Here is a 17,408-nt window from a genome sequence, read left to right as displayed (position 1 = left end):
GATATGATATTATATCAATATATAGAAAACCCTAAAGTCTCACTCAAAAAACTACTGGACCTGATAAATGAATTCAGCAAGGTGGCAGGATATAAAATCAATACTCAGAAATCAGAGGCAATTTTATACACTAACAATGAACTGTCAGAACGAGAAATTAAGAAAACAATCCCCTTCACTATTGCAACCAAAAAATAAAGTACCTAAGAGTAAATTTAGCCAAGGAGATTAAAGACTTGTACTCGGAAAATTATAAAACATTGATAAAAGAAATCAAGGAAGATACAAACAAGTGGAAGTATATATCGTGCTCATGGTTAGGAAGAATAAATATCATTAAAATATCTATATTATCCAAAGCAATTTATAAATTCAATGCAATACCAATTAAAATACCAATGACATACTTCAAAGATATAGAACATATATTCCAAAAATTTATATGGAACCAAAAAAGAACACGAATAGCCTCAGCAATCTGGAAAAGGAAGAATAAAGTGGGCGGGGGGGTATCACACTTCCTGATATCAAGTTATACTACAAGCCATTGTACTCAAAACAGCCTGGTACTGGCATAACACCAGGCATATAGATCAATGGAACAGAACAAAGAACCCAGAAATAAACCCACACCTTTATGGACAACTGATATTTGACAAAGGAGGCAAGAGCATACAATGGAGTAAAGACAGCCTCTTCAACAAATGGTTTTGGGAAAATTGGACATCTACCTGCAAAAAATGAAACTAGACCACCAACTTACACCATTCACAATAATAAACTCAAAATGGATAAAAGACTTAAATGTAAGCCGTGAAACCATAAGCATCTTAGAAGAAAACATAGGCAGTAAGCTCTCCGACATCTCTCGCAGCAATATATTTGCCGATTTATCTCCACGGGCAAGTGAAATAAAAGACAGGATAAACAAATGGGACTATATCAAACTAAAAAGCTTTTGCACATTGGCCCTGGCCGGTTGGCTCAGCGGTAGAGCGTCGGCCTGGTGTGCGGGGGACCCGGGTTCGATTCCCGGCCAGGGCACATAGGAGAAGTGCCCATTTGCTTCTCCACCCCCTCCCCTCCTTCCTCTCTGTCTTTCTCTTCCCCTCCCACAGCCAAGGCTCCACTGGAGCAAAGTTGGCCCGGGCGCTGGGGATGGCTCCTTGGCCTCTGCCCCAGGCACTAGAGTGGCTCTGGTCACGGCAGAGCGATGCCCCAGAGGGGCAGAGCATCACCCCCTGGTGGGCAGAGTGTTGCCCCTGGTGGGCGTGCCGGGTGGATCCCGGTCGAGCACATGCGGGAGTCTGTCTGACTGTCTCTCCTCGTTTCCGGCTTCAGAAAAAAAAATACAAAAAAAAAAAAATACAAAAAAAAAAAAAAGCTTTTGCACAGCTAAAGACAAGAACAGAATAAAAAGACAAACTACACAATGGGAGAACATATTTGACAATACATCTGATAAAAGGTTAATAAAATTTATGAAGAACTTGTAAAACTCAACACCAGGAAGACAAATAATCCAATCAAAAAATGGCAAAAGAAATGAATAGACACTTCTCCAAAGAGGACATACAAATGGCCAATAGGCATATGAAAAAATGCTCAACATCACTAATCATTAGAGAAATGCAAATTAAAACCACAATGAGACATCATCTCACACCAGTCAGAATGGCGCTCATCAACAAAACAACACAGAATAAGTGCTGGTGGGGATGTGGAGCAAAGGGAACCCTCCTGCACTGCTGGTGGGAATGCAGACTTTCGCAGCCACTGTGAAAAACAGTATGGAGATTCCTCAAAAAATTAAAAATCGAACTGCCTTTTGACCCAGCTATCCCACTTTTAGGAATATACCCCAGGAACACCAAAGCACTGTTTCAAAAGGAGAAATGCATCCCCATGTGTATGGCAGCGTTGTTCACAATAGCGAAGATTAGGAAACAGCCCAAGTGTCCGTCAGTGGATGAGTGGATTAAAAAGCTTTGGTACATGTATACTATGGAATACTACTCAGCCATAAGAAATGATGACATCGGATCATTTACAATAACATGGATGGACCTGGATAACATTATACTGAGAGAAATAAGTAAATCAGAAAAAACTAAGAACTATATGATTCCATACATAGGTGGGACATAAAAATTAGTCTCAGAGACATGAACAAGAGTGTGGTGGTTATGGGGTGGGGGATAAAGAAAACCAGATAGAAGGTGACAGAAGACAATTTGACTTTGGGTGATGGGAATGCAACATAATCAGATGTCAAAATAACCTGGAGATGTTTTCTCTGACCATATGTACCCTGATTGTCGTATGTCATATGTCATCCCATTAAAATTAATAACAGAAAATGAAGATAAATAAATAAATAAATAAATAAATAAATAAATAAATAAATGGCAGCCAACTAAATGGAAGATGGTATTTGCAAACAATAGATAGCTGTGATAAGGGGTTAATATCCAAAATATATAAAGAATTCACAAAGCTCAGCAACTAACAAGCAAACAATTCAATTAAAAAATAGGGAGAGAACCTGAACAGACTCTTCTTCCAAGAGGACACACAAATGGCCAACAGGTATATGAAAAGATGCTCATCTTCACTAGCTATTTGAGAAATGCAACTCAAAACTACAATAAGATAACCACCTCACACCTATTAGATTGGCTAGTATCACACCGGTTAGATTGGCTATTACCAGTGGGAAAGGAACATGGGGGAAGGGGAAGAGGACTTGCGTGAATGGGGAAGGGGTATGGGATAGAGAGAAGGGTGTAAAAAAGAACAAATATAAGGTGAGACAGAAAATGATTTGACTTTGGGTGATGGGTACACAACATAACAGTTCAAATGTTATAAAAATGTTCACCTGAAACCTATGTACTCTTATTTATCAATGTCACCCTGTTAATTTTCTAAGTAAAAATTTAAAAATTAACAAAACAAGAAAGGGCTTTCTTTTCTCCATTGTATATTTGTTACTCATTTATTGAAAATTATTTGTCCATATTCACAAAGGCAAAGACATGGAAACAAACAAAAGTGTCCTCTGACCAATGCTTGGAAAAAGATGTGGTACATACAGTGTGTCCATAAAGTCATGGTGCACTTTTGACCGGTCACAAGAAAGCAAAAAAAGATTGTGAAATCTGCACCAAATAAAAGGAAAACCTTCCCACTTTCTGTAGGATGATGTGGCAACTTGTGCGCATGCGCAGATGATGACATAACACCGTGTATACAGCGGAGCAGCCCACGGCCAGGCCAGTCGAGATGTGGACAGTACAGAGGAAAGTTCAGTGTGTTCTGTGGCTCGCTAAATTCGAATCCATAAAAAAAAAAGAATTTGAATCCATGACCAAAGTGCAACGTGAATATCGGCGCGTTTATAACAAAGCGCCACCACATAGGAATAACATTACTCGGTGGGATAAGCAGTTGAAGGTAACCGGCAGTTTGGTGGAGAAACCCCATTCTGGTAGGCCATCAGTCAGTGATGAGTCTGTAGAGGCTATACGGGATAGCTACCTAAATAGCCCTAAAAAATCTGTGCATGAGCCCACATCGAACTGCACTGAACAGGTTTGAAACTGGGAGAGTTTTCCTTTTATTTGGTGCGGATTTCACATATCTATCGTCTTTTGTTGCTTTACTGTGACCGGTCAGAAGTGCACCATGACTTTACGGGCACACTGTATATACAATGGAATACAATTCAGCCATATGAAAAGATAAAATACTACCATTTGTGACAGCATGGATGGACCCTGAGAATATTATGCCAAGCAAAATAAGTCAGTCAAAAAAAGCTAAGCACTGTATGATTTTCACTCAGATGAGAACTATAAAACTGAAAGCAACAAATGAACAAAAGAAAAATAAACAAAACCTCATAGACACAGACAACAATGTGGTGGTTACCAGAGGGACAAAGAGGTAGTAACCGCAAAGGGAGACAAACACATGGTGATGAAAGAAGATTTGACTTTGGGTGGTGGGCACACAATGCGATATGCAGATGGCATACCATAGAATTGTTACATTTGAAACTTATATAATCCTATTAACCAAGGTCAACCCAATAAATTTAATTTTGAAAACATTATTATACTTGATAAAAGTTAGCTTGAAGCTTTAAAGGTCTTTTGAAGAAGGAAGTAATCTTTTCCTCTAGTTGTTTTTATTGTATTATGAAATATTTCATGCATATGTATTTTACATAATTGTATTTTAATACTACAACTATCAATTATATTTAAAATATTACTTATAATTTCACTGTTTATAATAATATATCAATCATAATATGCATAATTATCACTAATTATGCTTTCAAATAATATTTTATATGATTACCCACTTATATCACATCCAAGTTTTCTGGGCTCCCCTGAACCTGACTCCTTCCATTGTACTAGAGGCACTCAATATCCAAAATTTTGTTTTAATCTTTCCCTTGGTTTTCTTTATAGTTTGATCACATACATAACGGTTCCACAAAAATACATTACTCAGTTTTGCTTCTGATTCCAGTTTGTGTAACTGGACACAAGTTGTACGTATTTTTTTGTGACTTGCTTTTTACATTCAACACTATGTTTTGGAGATTCACGCAGGTTCATGAATGTAGCTTAGGTTCCTTCACTTTCATTATTACTATTATCATTAGGATATTTCATTATGCTAATTATACTATAAACAAAAGTTCTCCAACTTATCAATTCTGCTTTCTGTTAGATTGTTTCCAGATTTGCTTTTATTTGTTTGTTATTTATACAAGGCTACAACAACAGAAAACACGTGTACCTACTTCCTAAATCATGCCAGCAAGAATTTCTATAGGGGGACCTGTTGAGCAAAAGGGTATACTTACATTCCATTTACCCATTTAGTCGTTCCAATTTACATTCCCTTTAACTGTGTGTAGGAGTTCCCAACATTTGATGTATTTCAGACTTTTGTATTTAATAACATGGTGGGTATGACATAGCGTATCCATCACTCTAGCTTTAATTTACATTTCATTAGTTATTAACACCCAACAAGGTTTCATATGTTTACTATTTGGATTTTCTCTTTTTAAAATTCTTGTTCATTTTCTATATGGCAGGTTTTACTTATAATTGATTGTTAGGATATTTAATATATTATGTGTACCCAGTTTTTAGCATTCTTGACTTTTATAGTGTCCTTTAATTAACACATTATTTTTATTTTAATGATGTTGAATTCTAAATATTTAAAGTACTGTTTTTCATAGTTAAGTCTTTCTGTCATACAGAATCTGCTTCTGCTTATGGAAGGAGGTGAGTACGGATCAATTTTAATTTCCAATATGGATAAGTAATCACTGATTCTGTAGTGGCAGCTTGGATTCAAGGCTCAATGGAACTCGAAAAGAGAGAGGGCCAATGGACCGGTGATGTCTCTCCTATGGATGGATTCATTGAAAAGCTGAAGCCCACGGCATATCATTGCAGATAGGTGTTAAGAAAAAGAGAGAGTAGAGGGGGGAAAAAACAATTTGATAAATTTACTCCATTCAAATTTTTATGACTTTTTACGTAGTTTATATAACTCTCCATCTATACACTGTCAGCATTTTACCCCATACAGTATAAGATGCCCTTCAAGAGTTTATTTAAATTGGCTTGTATTCTTTATAAACACTTTATCGACATACCAAAAAAGCTTATGAAAATCTTTAGAAAAATATTATTATTACACTATATACTGATTAAGAATTCTTATGTGATAATTCAGTGGCTTTCAGACTAGACTCCTACATACTGCCACAAGCTCAATACAGGTGTTCTGCCACTATAATCATATTAAATTCTTTTCTCGGTTTCAGAAACAACTAAATTAAATTCATAAAATTTTCTCAATATTAACACTCATAATTTTTTTTAAATGACTTGCACCTGCTACTCATAACTTCTACTAGTGTCTGGTATAGGTTAACATATAATTACATATTTATTCCTCTACAGTTCACATACTATAATTAAGCTCATCAAGTTTAATAACTATTCTGGTAAGGTCAAAACAGTTGGCTTTTCAGCCTGAGATCCTCACCCCACCCTCACTTCTTGGTAATTTTTCCATTCATAAAATATATACACTTTCTTCAGAGCATGTGGTGAGCCAAAGGTCAAAAGAGACATGGGTGTGAAAATGCTTTTAAAATGTAAAACATTTTACAAACAGGAGTTATAACTTAAAATAACCTTAAATTAAATATTGCAAATACAGGGCCAGAACAGTCACGGAAAAATCAATAGATAATTCCCAAAGGTCAGTTTTATCTACAGTTTTAATTTCTTCCATATTGTCTTCTTTTAAAAGTTTCTTAACTAGACTAAAAATAAAATGTATTTTTTTAAATGTTATTTCCTGCCCCACATAATTTCTAATAAAGTTCCTTTATAAAAAAACAGAACAAGGAAAAGAAAAATAAGTTAATATACAAGCAGTATAATCCATTTCTAATATAAAAATACCTACTTCAATAATGGAATGATCTGAATATCCATGCCATTCCCAGTGTGTTTCGTAACTAATGAGAAAATCTATTAAGTCTAACTGAAATCAAAAAATGTATAGATTGCAGATGAAGGTTAACCTGCCTCAAAACACTATAGAGCATAGCATAGATTTTTTGGGGAAAGAACATACTGTACTTCCCTAAGTATTTGTTTTGTTATCTTTTTGCTTAAAGGAACCTTGTTTAGAGTCACAGAAGTGGGAAAAGTAAGGAATAAAAGGAGAATAATACAGTATAACAATTAAGATTTATTTCTCCTGTTTGTACAAGTTTCTCTGACTTTCAGCCATTTAATATTTCTGTTAAAATTAGAAAGCTTTTCTTAAAATTGCATTAAAAAAGAGTTTTCTGATATAATTGGGTGACAAGTGAAAGAAGGAAAGTAAAATGTTCAAGTTTAAAAAAAAATCAATCACATGACTTGGTAGGATATGTAACTTGTTGAAATGTAACAGACACTTTTGAACAATCTTTTTAAAAAAATAACCAGGAAAACAAAAGAAAAAGGTGATGGAGGATGGAGAGAGTGGGTAAAGGATAATGGTAACTGGGGTGGGGGGGGGAGAAAAGGGAAACAGAGAGGACTGATGGCTTGCATGGCTCCTGGATGGATGGGGTGATATTTCATTGTCCACCAGATCATCCCAGGTCAGCCTGTATGATAAACTGCAATATGTAGAAATGAGCAGCCCTACAGTGAGTGTGGGACGTGAGCACAAAGTAAAAAAGGCCATCGGTGTGTTCTACATACCTTATAATGTTTGTAAACCAGCGTTTGATCTGAAGTATGCTATTTGTCTCTAAAGGCATCAACTAATACCACTACAGTAAACAGAAACATATGTATGTCACAGAAAGCATTTTATTAAAATCTAAACAAAATTTAAAAGAATTCATTCTCAACCTCTGAACATACCATATGCAGTTTGGATTATTAAGAAATTGAAATTGTGTTAGCATAAATATCACATTTCTTTCCTACTAAAGGGAACATGCAGTATAAGAACAGTTCCAAACTGACCACAAAATCAGCTCACTTAGTTAAGAAAACATGGTTTCAGTAGATAGACTTAAAGCTCACATTGGCTTTTGAGGCTTATAGTACCCATCTACTTTAGACAGCACTAACACCAAAAAAATCATTTGAATAGTTGTCTATTTCTACCAAAAATAATTTTAAAGGTTTACACACAGAGCATTAATTAGTAACTCAAAAGTCTATATTCATTGTATGTTGACAATTTAAAACAAATAAACAAAAAAAGATTAAACATTCCAAGAACTGTGAAGTACTTCAGTAGAACAGTGTGTCCTAGGTCACCCTGCTTTCCTTCTCTATTATTATCAACTTCAATTTGCCAACAAGCTCTGACAATAAACACAAAAATACATTTCAAGGTTAGTAAGCTAAACTACTACTGTGAATAATGACATACTGACTTACAAATGCAATTAAAATCAGTATAGAAAGAAATGGAAAAGAGAAAATTTTACCTATAGAAAAAGCAAACATTTATCTGGAAAATTAATATATGAAATCATATGTGAAATAATGTTCAAACTATGCACTGTGCACTTCTACTTACATTGATAATAAAGCTGGAAACTAAAAAGAAATGATTAGAAAAAGGAATAACATGAGTAGTCTATTTAAAATTTTAAGGTTGTTAATTAGTACAGGTATGATCGATCCATGCTTTTCTAATAACAGGAGAACAATCTACTTATTAACCAAAAGGTATAATTTACTATCAAGTGTTACAAGGCAGGGCTATAAAACAAAACCCCAGGAAATTATAGTGTATATCATACCACAGATATACTAATGTATCCACAAAGGGCAGAGTGACCCAAAGACAAAAAATCTTTAAGCAAAATTGGTTGCTTTAAGTTAAAGAAAAAACAAAACAAATTACTTCATGGTGGCCAAATGTACTACAAACAAGAACACAAATTATGTCTTTTATAAACTTTTATATATGGATAATCCCCTCCATACACACACATATATAAACAAACACTGTATTTATGAGGTTTGTTCATTCATAGCTAATTAAGCTTTCCTCTTTTACCTCATTTCAGGTAGCCAATTAGTGTACTGCACAAGTACTGAGTTCTAAAGATGCCAAAATATCTAGAATTTCCTTCTCTGCTTTAAATATCCAAGCTTTATACCACAGCAACAACTGTGAATCTCTCAACTGAGGAGCTTAAAATAGAGATGATAGTGAAGGATGCCAGTTAGGTAGACTCATTTCTTCCCTGAATGAAACTGTAGTTACAGAACAGGGACCCAGATGGAACCATCACACCCTGCTAACCTGGCAGCTCCTCGCCAATTTTCCTCCTAATGTCATGAGCAGGTATGCGGTGCTGTGTGTTAAGAGATGAGGCACAATTGAAGTATATAAGCTGACTGAAAATTAACAAAATGATAAAACCAACAGAGGTAGTGAAATTTGAAGAGGTTAAAAGATTTTTTAGGATCTTCCAAACTGATTTAAAGTATAGGATTATTTCTGATCCCAAATATCAAAAGCTCCCTTATATCATTGATTTCATTGACTTGCCTATGTGCTTTGAAAGCCATTATTGTCCCTAGCTCATTTTTTGTTCACAATGGACCTAAGTTAAGATGGATTTTGCCATCTGACCTACATCTATTATCACTTATGGCTAAAAGCATAATTTCTCTATTTGGCAATGCTTCCTTAAAAAATGGGATTTGGCCAGATCTGAGTTTAAATCATGGCTCTATCACTTATTAGCTATGTGGGGCTGACTAAGCTTTTTTTTTACATTTTGGGGTCTCAATTTCTTTATCCTGAAAAACGGAAATCAAAATAAGTCATTCAAAGATCTGTTACATGGGTTAAATGAAATCATATAAAGTTTTTGGTATGATGCCAGATACATATCTAGAAACCTTTGATAAATGGTGGCTATTACTAATGCATAATATCTCACTCACACAGAATCATATTCTTATTAGATCTGCTTTAACGTAAGCAATATACGTAGCCTTCTCTCTACAGTAATTTCAAAGAGCATGCCAAGTTAAATCCAACAACACTCTCACATGTTCCAATACTTAAATTTCATTTAGCAAGAAACATGAACTTTATTTCATAGAGATAGAACTTTAAATGCAATATAACTTGAGAGGTAACACAGAGATTTAAATATTCAGCACAAAAATACAAGATAGAGGTGATTGCAACAACAACAAAAAAAGAGATAAAGAGGAATAATAATTCAACGGAAGTTCTGAAGTACTTGTTTAATAATTTCCTTGTGAATCACTGCATTAACAGTTAAATAAATTAACTATAAAATATAAAAAACTTTCCTATTTCTTGATAAAAAAAGAATTTTTTTAGTTTCAAAGGAGATGAAGAAAATATTGATTAGATTTTATAAAGATGTTTCCAAACATACTTAATGTTTCAAAACATTTAAAACAAACTTAAAGAGCAATCAAAGGTTTGTAAAAAAGTTAAAGAATTAAGATTCTTAACTGACCAGGTGGTGGCACAGTGGATAGAGCGACAACCTGGGATGCTGAGGATACAGGTTTGAAACCTCGAGGTCATCGGCTTGAGTGCAGGCTCACCAGCTTGAGCATAGGGTCGTTGGCTGGAGTGTGGGATCATAGACATGACCCCATGGTTGCTGGCTTGAGCCTAAGGTCGCTGGCTTGAGCACTGGGTCATTGGCTCAGCTGAAGGTCCCCAGTCAAGGCATGTACGAGAAAACAATCAATGAACAACTAAAGTGCAGCAACTACCAGATGATGCTTCTCAACTCTCTCCCTTCCTGTCTATCTGTCCCTGTCTGATCCCCTTCTCTGTCTCTGTCTCTCTTGCTAAAACAAACAAAAATAATAATTAAGATCCTTGATTTACCAAAACAGAACTCTTCTGAACCAATAAGAGAAATACAGCTCAAGAAAAAGTATAAGTACATAAATAGATCAATGATAAATAATAAAATATTAAATTCTAATAATCCCCTCATATTCATGTTCACTAGTAAGTAAATAAAATATTAGTGTCCTCTATCTTACTATAAAATATTTTAAATTATAAATATCTTAGAAAGGAAGAGACAGATGATATATACTCAAAGTGCAAAGTACCAATCCAATAGCAAATGTTCACCAAGGGATAATCAGACTTTTTTCATTGATTGGGGCTGTGAGAAAAGATGGTCACTGGATTCTGAATTGAGGGAGGAAGAAACAGAAGGTCATGAAATCATAGCCTGAGGTAGAGAAAAACCTTTAGCTATTTACTCCAAAGTTCTTTCACCTTTAGATATATATACAAGTGATTTTTGTCTAGGGACCTTAATATTTATAAGAATAAAAGGAACCAAAGAACACCAATTGGGGGGAGGGGAACATAAATAATTAAGTGAAATCTTACTGGACAGCAATATGTGTAAAACAAGCTTGTTTTGACCCTCCCCACCCCTTTAACTATTTAAATTTTTTTAAGGAACGCTAGATGAAAGTCAATGTAATCTGGGAAAGCACATTTGGTTCTTTGATTTTAGTTTTAACGAAAAGTTTTCCAACCATTAATTAGAAGAAAGAATCATCTTAAAAACAAGTAATAAAATAAAATATAATGATATATTCTCTAAGAGAATCCCTTAGATATAATCAGGGTTTGTTCCACTTCTGTCTTTGCTTTGGGATTATCTGCCATGTTCTACTGAAAAGGAGAATAGTTATGGGGCATAAATCTGACTATACTACCAAAGAGAAAAGGAGAAATCAGGAAAATTAGAAAGGATATGTATATTCACAAAAAAAAAATTCAAAATAAATATGAAGCAATAAAATATCCCCTAATTCTTGTGAGCAGTATATTTATGGTCATAAGTGGAAAAGTACTCCATCCCAGTTGGGGGCAGTAATTATTAGCTTTAATTTTCAGGGGTTATGAAATAATGTAAATGAGTCTAATACAACACAAAAGATATGACATATTAAGCTTTACATGCAATGTACAGAATAAAAATAGAGCAATTACCAACAGAAAATGTCATAGTGATAAAACATAATTATTTCTGTTTTTAATCAAAATCTTAACTAGCCACTTTAAAAGCTGATATTTGCCAAGTTACATGACCCCTTCTTACTACATTTGCCCATATCTACAAAATGAAAGTTAAAGTAGAAGAGGTTTTAGGATTCCATGTTCATGACTAATTTATTCTTCTCCTCTGATGTTCTATGAATTCTATGCCATACAGTTATATGATAGAAAAACTTTGACTGGCAACCTCAGCTGCTAACAATATTAAAAATAAGACTTTATTGTTCTGCCAAAATCCTTTATGCCTCATTCTAACCACAAAGTTCTTCTACCTCTTCTTGACTTAGAGGTAGTATTTCTGCTTTATTTTTACAATAACCTTTTAAAACTGATGCAACTTTGGATTTCTCTTATCACTGGCTGATGGGAACTAAGTATTATACATCTCTATATCCACGACCAAAGAAATTCCTGTTCTTCCAGTTTTACAATATTTCCATTATTTGACATAACAGTGAGGTATATAAAATTTATGCTTATAACTCTTTAGTAAGGCACCTTCCCCATACCTATTTAACTACAGGATACTTATGTGGGTGAAAAACATCTGAAAAGAAATTCTATATTGAATTATGATCTATTCCAAGCAAATTAAAGAGCTACTAAATTTTCCTATGAAAATACCAATCTTGTTTTCATTCCTGAGACAGATACAATTCAATGTTAAACAAACAAAAGAGTCCTACTCAATGTCTGGAAGAGGTTTATAAGGCTTCCACAGTAGTGGAAACTGCCGATAGCATAGACTAAGAAGCAAAAAGGATGGAAATAAAAGTTGTGAATCACTCTAAATTGTGCATGAATCTTTACATTTGTTTCTGGCTTAAGAAGTATTTCATATTCAAAGTAAGTATTTTCTGTATGGTAGAAAAATAAAACACAAAAACAAATAAATTTTATTTTTATTTAGTATCAGAACTAAAACAGCTGCTACTTCTCACCTATTTTTTTAAATATTAAAATCCTTTTAGGGGCCCTGGCCGGTTGGCTCAGCGGTAGAGCGTCGGCCTAGCGTGCGGAGGACCCGGGTTCGATTCCCGGCCAAGGCACACAGGAGAAGCGCCCATTTGCTTCTCCACCCCTCCGCCGCGCTTTCCTCTCTGTCTCTCTCTTCCCCTCCCACAGCCAAGGCTCCATTGGAGCAAAGATGGCCCGGGCGCTGGGGATGGCTCTGTGGCCTCTGCCTCAGGCGCTAGAGTGGCTCTAGTCGCAACATGGCGATGCCAGGATGGGCAGAGCATCACCCCCTGGTGGGCAGAGCGTCGCCCCATGGTGGGCGTGCCGGGTGGATCCCGGTCGGGCGCATGCGGGAGTCTGTCTGACTGTCTCTCCCTGTTTCCAGCTTCAGAAAAGTGCAAAAAAAAAAAAAAAAAAAAATCCTTTTAGGCCCTGGCCGGTTGGCTCAGCGGTAGAGCATCGGCCTGGCGTGCAGGGGAACCGGGGTTCGATTCCTGGCCAGGGCACATAGGAGAAGCGCCCATTTGCTTCTCCACCTCCACCCCTCCTTCCTCTCTGTCTCTCTCTTCCCCTCCTGCAGCCAAGGCTCCATTGGAGCAAAGATGGCCCGGGCACTGGGGATGGCTCCTTGGCCTCTGCCCCAGGCGCTAGAGTGGCTCTGGTCGCGGCAGAGCGACGCCCTGGAGGGGCAGAGCATCGCCCCCTGGTGGGCAGAGCGTCGCCCCTAGTGGGCGTGCCGGGTGGATCCCGGTCGGGCGCATGCGGGAGTCTGTCTGACTGTCTCTCCCCGTTTCCAGCTTCAGAAAAATACCAAAAAAAAAAAAAAATCCTTTTCTTTCAACATTTCTAATTTGAAGAGAAAATTCTAACTGATATTAAAAACCCCCTTTAGGGTTTGAGAATGTTTAAACAATGATTGTTTTATTATTTCTTCAAAATCCCTCACTATCTTTAGAAAAGTAAATAAAATTAGGTAGTATATCTTTATCAGTAACAGTGAGAACCATTCAACTCTGTAATTCTGTAGCATACATGAGGATGGGCCTAATCTCTCCTGAAATTCTTTCTGGGCCATTTGGAAGGTGTAACACTGTCTCCAGTTTGTTGAGGCAACATATAACTTACTAGAGCAGTCTAAATGGAAGCAGCAACTGGTAAATTTTATTGACAGGTTGCATTCAATTTATTTTAAAATATTTTGGGCTATATATCCTTAATTTATATGTGCTAACCAATATAACTTCAAACTTTTATTATTCAAATAAGCTTATATTTCAACAAATACCTGTTTGCATGAATAAACACATATACACATGTTTTGTGACTAGTGGTAGAAAGAGAATAATTCTTTAAAGCATTGTTATTGCTTCAAAAGCATTTACCATCTGCTTGAAGGGCTTTCCTGCAATCCAGTTAATCAAAGTTTTAAAACATATTAAAATAAAAAAGTCTATAAAAAAAAAAGTGGGTTTCAGATCAACATGATAAAGTTTTTCTTTAGTTCAAGTTCTTGAGTATCTGTTATAGACTATATCTTGGAGGAACATAAAAAACTAAATTTTAAAACCTGGCTACCAGTAGCTTACAGTCTCTTGTCAGGAAGATAAAAAGCACAGAGTATGTCATCAGGGTTTTCAAAGTGCTGTGACAGAGGTCTATGTAGAAGGCCAAACCACAGTGGACCAGCAGGGATCCAGGGCAAGGATGCCTTCATTAAACTGAAAGTCAAAGACTGAAAGAGGGTTTGTAAGATACAGGGAGCAACCTAAAATATCACAGGAAAGAGTAAAACCATATGGACTGTTTTGAGAAATACAAGGCTTTCAAGACTGCTGGAGCATACAGCAGAGAAAAGGGGAATACTCTCATGGAGGGAAAGAGAGATGTGGAAAACAGCCCAGAGAGAATAGCAAAATGTGACTGCAGAATAAAAGTAGCAGCTAAAACAAGAAGAGACTCATTGTATCAAGTAGACTGACCTTTATCTATGGGCAAGGGATAGGAGGTCTTTAACAGGAAAATGAGTGTTCATGGGAGTGGGGACTGATCCTTCTAAGGGTCATATAGCAGGTGGACTGATAGTTGAGACTAGCACAGTAAGATCCATTAGGAGGGTAGTGTTAACATTTCAAGCTAAATTCACTAAGCTTGCTTCAATACTTTACACATGATACAAAAGGTCTCATATCCATTTTTATAATAAACTACATATAAAATGCTATTTACAAAAATGGTATATAACCAACATCAGATTAACATTAAAGCTAAAAATGTATTAACAAGGCATTGCAAATTTTAAAAGCTCAACCCACCTTCAATGAAAATATATACCATTTTAGATACTGTCAACCAATACCACAATTTTCTATTTCTTTTCATAATTATAGGAACAACTTTCTTTAATTCCTTTTTATTGAATTAATTTTATTTGACCTGTTTTCCACTCAAAATTTCCACACAGTTTCTCAGAAACAACATACCAAAAGGAATAAAAATAAAACCAATAAAACAGACATAAGAAAGCAGTATCATATATTTATGCAACATACAAAGTGAATAAATAGAAGATATTGAATTAAGAACAGAAATTACAATCTTGATCATGAAACATTACCCAATGGCAGTAAAAAAGAAAATTTAATTGAAAAATGCCCATTCTAGATCATCATGGCTGCATTCTCAAAAGAAATATATTGTTGTCAAATATCTAAACCAAACTCATTAATAAACTGCTATGTAAAGCTTAAATAAGTACAAAGGAAATGCTTGAGTCAGAGGCTAAAACAAGCATTAAATAAATGTCAAAATAGACTTTAAATTTAGATTTTAGGTTAGTCTTAAAACATTTCTGAATTAATAAAATTGACTTTCAAACATCTTGCCTTATTTAAAAAACCACACATGATTTTTAAGAAGAGACATTGTACAACTATTGGCCTCACTTTAAGATATTTACTGTAGAGTTAGACCTATTCGAGCTGCTATTCTGGATATGGTTTCATTTTACCTCAGAATAAGTGGGCTCCTGCCCATTAGCCCTAAAACAAAACCTGTGCCAGAGCATTAGCTTTTCTTTGTATCTCCTTTGAACCACAGCGAAAGCTCTACAACAACTTTAATATTACTTTTCTTTGTAACTTAAATACGTGGTAGAGAAGATCGATTGTTTTGTTGTTTAAAATGTATTGGGCGACATTGGTTAGTAGAACCATCCAGGTTGCAAGTGTACATTTTCATAATACATAATCTGTATATTGCATTGTGTGCCTACCATCCAAAGTCAAGTCCTTTAGAATTATATAATCCACTATAATCTATAACCCAACTTTATAAAATTTAAATACCATGCTAATGTTTATCTTCCTCAATTACAAAACCCATAGCAACAAGGAAGCTTTCACTATGTCAGTAGGTAAGTCTCATTGAATTCATGTCATACTTCCGGCAAAGCAACATGCTTACTTTGCAAACTATGTGTAGTATATATAAAACATAAAGCTTATACATTCCATGGGTTTTCTAAATTAGAGAAAACAATTTTTCTATCCCCTTCAGCAACACTGCTTTTAATGTAAATCCAGAATAGGCAAAGCCATGATGTTAAATGAACATAATACAGCACTGAGCATACCAGAAACGTGTGTGAAAGTGCCACATGTGATGAATGGACAAAACAAATGACTAATGTGAAGCAAGGGATGCTAAGTTAGTGTCTCTACTTGACAATTACATTTGGTAAGGAACCAATCTTACAAGTCACTTGGACAGGCTGAGAAAGTCTCCTAAATGTTGAGTCTTTTGCACCTGAGTCTTTTAAGAAGGCTGTTCCTACTTTCCATCACTCAGTTCTCTCTATTCCCTATTCCCACAAGGAATCATTATTTTACTTTACTGCACTGTCAAATGGACATTAGCTTTCTTTTAAAAAGACCCCACGTTACTTGAACATTTTAATAAGGTCTACTACATCTTCACATGTTTATGTGAACTTCCCCTCTACTCTATTTCTAGATCAGAGACTACTGTAAACTTACTAATATTCATGTTTTAAAACTGATATAAAAGCAACCAAGAAGCTACCAATAGGAAGACTTGACGTTTGACACAATGAAGAAACAGATACTTGCTTATAGTATACAGCATGAACTTAGTGTCAAAAGCCATCCCCATGGCTGGAATCACGTGTATTATGAATGCACCCAGCATTCCTAAGACCAGTACACAAAACTATACTGCCACCAATAACATTCTTAAACAGCAGGCAGCCCCTCCTATTAGCTGAACAAGCCACACAGCCCTGTGTGTCTTGATGTGGAGCAGCCAACAAGGAGACAGAGTTTACAAGTAAAAGCGAGACCGAACAAGTTAATTACTTACTTTCTTCTCACTTACGGCAGCTTTGTTCGTCTAACTTTTTGTTTCCTCTCTTGTCATAGCTCAGCGGCACACCGTTATGATTGAGGAGCAGTTGGAACCTGACGGTTAAAAAGAACTTTTTTAAGTAAAATTAAAAAATGGAAATTAAAGGTTTCCCTCCACCACAGCCTTTCTTCCTTGCCCTCTGTGTGCGTGTTTCTCGTTTTCTCTCTTTGCGAGGCAGCTACGTAGTGGTCTATAAATATTGACCCTGACACTTGCTCCGGGCTTTGCTCGCTCATGGCACAGGTCTGTGTTACTGAACACTGCGGTAATACTCCAGCAGAGTTCTCAGCTGCTCAGACAAGGCTGAGGATTGGCCCACTCGCCAGCAACCCTGTGCCTGCCTGGAAATACCATTTTGCTGCCAG

At 35.8% G+C, this 17,408-nt stretch overlaps 1 protein-coding gene across 2 annotated transcripts in view; it reads right to left on the bottom strand.

Moving 5' to 3' along the window:
* Positions 1-17,408, bottom strand: part of BMPR1B (bone morphogenetic protein receptor type 1B) — a 427,129-nt gene that overhangs the window by 172,031 nt on the left and 237,690 nt on the right. For both annotated transcript variants that reach the window (XM_066386369.1, XM_066386370.1), the window contains one exon: positions 16,999-17,096. The gene's annotated coding sequence lies outside the window, so the exon portion shown is untranslated. The remainder of the gene's footprint in view (positions 1-16,998; positions 17,097-17,408) is intronic.

The sequence above is a fragment of the Saccopteryx leptura genome, chromosome 5, assembly GCF_036850995.1.
Source record: "Saccopteryx leptura isolate mSacLep1 chromosome 5, mSacLep1_pri_phased_curated, whole genome shotgun sequence".
NCBI classification, from domain to species: Eukaryota; Metazoa; Chordata; class Mammalia; order Chiroptera; family Emballonuridae; genus Saccopteryx; species Saccopteryx leptura.
The sequence above is the reverse complement of the archived record's forward strand: the minus strand, read 5'-3'. Positions and strand labels throughout refer to the sequence as shown.